The following is a 4,751-nucleotide window of genomic DNA, read 5'->3' as shown; positions in this document are numbered from 1 at the left end:
ATGATGTGAATTGTTTCGTACGTCGTCGAAACGCATCAATAATCCCACTTGCAAACTGCATCATACAAATAAAATCATACAAAAGCAGAATGCTTTGCACAAGAATTGTCCACATGATCTTGAGGAAGTTCAACTAATTTACAGATTCGCATATTAAAATAAAACAGAATAACAAATGATTGGGCAGCCGTTCTGAAAATTAAGTTTTGCAAATCAATTTTCGGTAATAAATCAAAGGAAAAGTCCATCAGAATTTAAAAAAGACACTGAAAAGTTAAGTTTACATATGCTGTCACCTGGCGAATAAGAAAATTGTTCATGATGGCCAGTGTTGTCGCCGCTGGTAACTTATTTCTTGAAAATGCAAACACAAGACACTCCACAATATCTCATTAGCGACAGCAAATTCAATTCATTGCAATGTTTCATACCAACACAATGACTCCGTGGCGCAACGGTAGCGCGTCTGACTCCAGATCAGAAGGTTGCGTGTTCAAATCACGTTGGGGCCCCTTTTTATTTCAATGTTGATACAAAGCGATGGAAGGCAGGGATGTCGCCACATGGGAATGGGGCTTGAGGAGCAAGCACTTGTCCAAAATTTTATCTTGCCCCTTTAAGTATATAACCTTTTTAACAAAAAAATTTTAAACCAAGGAAGTTTCCTTCACTCATAAATGTTGTAAATCGAATATTAACTAAAACGTAATATTAAAAAATATAACCTTTAACCTTTTTTGATGACGAGGTGGAACAGAAAATCTTTTAACCCTATTATCCCTAGGTTCTGGGTTCCACCGAATCCCCAGGTGGTGCTGATTCAGCACCCAGTTTAAGCGCTTATAACTCTTTTATTACGAGTCTCATCATTACCATCTTTTGACAACAGATAGAAAATTTATCTGGGGTTATGAAAATTGTAAAATTGTCATTCAATTGCTTAAAATACTCTTGATTCAAAGCAATAGACAAGCAGTACTTTTTTTACCACATTTAAAATAAAGAAACACTGCAATCAAGAAAAAATGTTCGTTTTTTCTCACTCTCCGCGTCATCAGCGTGTGCGGTTTCCATTCTCTCGAGAGATTGAAGGCTGACAAATGATTTTAAGATTCTTCTCTCTGTGGTTTTTCTTGCCGACGTATTTGTCAGCGCTCAATGTAGCTGTTCATTTTAAAGGATTTTAACGTCCGAAGACGTTTGTCTGATTTTGAATAACGCAATAGTAGAATTGCTTTTCTTGAAAAGGTTTCACTGTTGTCTTTCAGTATAGTCAGAAACAATTCAAGCTGTTTCGTCTATAGCCTATGGTTCACACAATTTTGTATTGTTGGGAAGTATCTTATTCTGTGCGAGTCAAACGAATCTTCACGACACTCTGGACACTTTTTTTTTATAAAAACGTTTTGCAGTTTGTTCCACTCACCAGAATGAAAATATTTGTTTTTGATTCATTTTATGGTGTTGTCAAGTTTTGTTTAACTTAGTAAAAGAAACTGTATTGAGTAGGACCGTTTGTCACAAAGTAGATTGTAATAGCAAAAAACAGTTGAATTTTTTGCAACATCACGGAAGTTAAAAAAAATGCACGAATAAACCTCAAATAAGTTTTGAAGTCTATGCCGACTTGCCTAGCACTACCCGGCAAGAAAAATTTGTGCATTTTGCATTGATTCAATGTCTGTAGACTTTTTTTTCAGTATTAAAAATACATCGTTTTAGTAGCTGGGTAAATCCTCTTAAAAACGGCAACGTCACTGCAACTACATCGATTTCATAGTCCAGCCACAATTGTTTATTCAATCAAAAATAAGATCAGAAAATTATTAAATTTTGTATTGCAATGCAGCACAAGCAGTTTATAATATTGTGCATTTAAAATTTTCTATTTTATGCCTGTTTTACTTTGCATTGCAACAAATTGCCCAATGACGACTAAATAAAATCCTGCTTGAGACTCGCGGCAGATTGAACATAGCGGCTTTGGTATAGCGCCTGTATTGCGAAGTCCACGCAGAAGTTATTTTCCAATGCAGAGCTAACTGCCATCAAATTGTGATAATATTTATCAGGTGGAAATATGAAAAGCACATGGATAACTATGTACTGCAGTTGGGCATAATGTGTTGCCAAAAAGCAAACCTTGTCATTGTTTTGGTTTTGTTTCACTTTTCTTTAGTTAATAGAATATAGGAAAATTTTTCCCGGTTCTCCATACTCCTAATTTCAGTCGGAATCCCTTTTCGAGTAGCCTTTATAGTTCCGGCTGATGTTATGCAGCTATGCTTCGCTCTAAAAGCCACTCGGCTAAATGTTGCGTCCCTGTAAATCTATGTTTTCTGCCCGTGGAAAAGACATTTTGAAGCCAAAGCGAGCTGGGCTTAGCGATCAACATTTTGAAATGCTGTTGTTTCTGAAAGGAAATTGATGTTGTGCCCCTTCGCTCATTTTAGATACCGGTATAAAAGTATTGACACGGCCTTCTGCTTATAAGTACGGAGTGTCCTTGGCATGTCGTTTTTTCAATTTTTTATTTTTTTATATTTGGTAGGCGGACGTTTTGGGCTTGGATTATGGATTTTTAGAAGCATTATAGTATGTGGACAGCTAGCAGAGTGGTCGCTGTTTTGTAGTTAGGCAACAGCTACGAACAAAGTATCGTCTTGCCCTTTATCATGTATTTTTCAACTTGTAGCCTACTTCATGCAAAGAAGAGTAGTTGTAGGTCAGTACACATCCATTTCTTTGAAAAGTAACTGCAACAAGTTACTTTTAAAAAAAACGGTAACTGTAACTAAAACTAGTTACTTTTTGAACGAAGTAACTGTAACTCAATTACTTTGAAAGTAACTAGTGCCCACCACTGGAAGCTATGCTTCGCTCTAAAAGCCACTCGGCTGACGTCACTTATTTATACAGTCTATTTTCTAACGTATAGCGTAGTTATCTAAATCTTTAGAAAGTTAAAGGCATAAAAGATGTTAGAAATTGTCAAATTGTTGCCCACATTCGATAAATGGATTCATAATTAACAAAATAACTTATAAAATGAGACCCTGATTGTGACTTTAAAAAAAAAATTATTTACATGAACATGAAAGACCAGCCATCAAATTAATCCTTTTTAGCTTTGGTTCAACGTCTGCAAATGTCTGTCTGGGCGATGCTTAGGAAAAAGAGGGTAGCTTCATTTCTAATGGATATAGGCGTCAGCCCTCCGCGATTTACAAGAAGGTATCTACGCTCACTTCAAATGCTTCCTTCTCAGCACTTATGCAAAAGTTGTCGCCTTTTCGTTGACATAAATGTTTAATCAGTGGGAGAAAGGTTTAAAAATATTGACAAAGGTTTAAAAATATGTGGAAGATTTTACTGTAATGAATTTTATAGCCGGTGCATTATGACGGCAACAAATTATGATTTTCTTTGAGTTACGTAACCTAAAGCAGGTGATCGATGCAAAAAAATAATAATAACAAGTACGTACACAGCAAAGAGTGATCAATGTTCTGATCTAATACTTCGAAAACCGTACGTTATTATAGAGTAAATACTCGTTTTTTTTCTAGGTATGGCAGAGCGAACAAATTCGTTCTCATAACGTTGATTCATTGTCTACAAACGCAAACAAAAGAAATTGCGGACATTGTAGATTGACCGAATCAGCATTTGCGTTGAAACGATAAAACTCGCACCAAGCAAGCACTTTCATGAAAAATTGAGATCTGTCCAGAAAATGTGGATAGCCTACATTTTGCAACATTCGAACATTTAGGCGACTGGAGAAAATTCAAGTTTGCAGTGACATGACGTTTTTGAATGAAGGCTCTTAGTATTGTCATCGCCACTTCCCAGTTTTGAAGGTAAAATGGATAAATGTGTACAGTTTTGTTGTTAGAAAAGGAATTCATAGATTGCGTTTGAAGATCAAGGAATTGTGAGGTCATAAGTTACAACTGCTATGAATCTCACAGCAAACCAAAAGATTTTTTATTTAGCAAATTGACTAAAGATCAGCGTTGGGTTCAAACGATGAAATTAGTAGCAAGTGTTTTGATAAAAAAATTGAAATCTACTAAGAAAATTTACTTTGGTTTTTCACGCCGCTTCTAAACGTTTCCTGGGGATGTTACGTTTACTGCAGCAATATGATGTTATTGGATGAAAGGTTTGTGTATGAAATAAAATCCTGCGTCAGCACAAATCTTTGATTGACAACGCTAAAGCAGAAACCACCAACCAGAAAATGAGTCATACATTTTTGCGGTTTTGTTTTCAGACAGTTCTCGGCCAGCGCGACGCTCCATATGAGCAATAAAGAAACACACAGTTTTCTCCGAAAAGAGCAATTTAGCAAAATTTCACCAATTGCATTTCAAAATGCATATGTTTGCATGAAAAGTATAAGACATTGGAGGCCTAAATTTACACACAATAAAATTCGATGATATTTAGGAAAAGTCAAAAAAATCTGGATACATGGAGCTAGTGGTTAAGCCGCGACAGCACATTTGAAGTGCTTGGTGCTGATTCAGCACCACCTGGGCAATATAGGGTTAAAACAAAATTTCAATTGGGAGTGAAATTTTCCTCAAAGTTGAGGGTTATTTTTGACCTAATGTGCCTTGACCCTATATTGCCCAGGTGGTGCTGAATCAGCACCAAGCACTTCAAATTTGCTGTCGCGGCTTAACCACTGGCTCCATACATCCAGATTTTTTTTTTGACTTTTTCTAAATATTATCGAATTT

General features: G+C 36.1%; 1 non-coding gene across 1 annotated transcript; it reads left to right on the top strand.

Moving 5' to 3' along the window:
* The first annotated feature begins 440 nt into the window (after window positions 1–440).
* On the top strand, window positions 441–512 carry Trnaw-cca (transfer RNA tryptophan (anticodon CCA)). Its single transcript has one exon. It is a non-coding gene; the product is annotated as a tRNA-Trp (tRNA).
* The last annotated feature ends 4,239 nt before the right edge of the window (window positions 513–4,751 follow it).

Source organism: Aplidium turbinatum, chromosome 4 (assembly GCF_918807975.1).
Source record: "Aplidium turbinatum chromosome 4, kaAplTurb1.1, whole genome shotgun sequence".
NCBI lineage: Eukaryota > Metazoa > Chordata > Ascidiacea > Aplousobranchia > Polyclinidae > Aplidium > Aplidium turbinatum.
The sequence above is the reverse complement of the archived record's forward strand: the minus strand, read 5'-3'. Positions and strand labels throughout refer to the sequence as shown.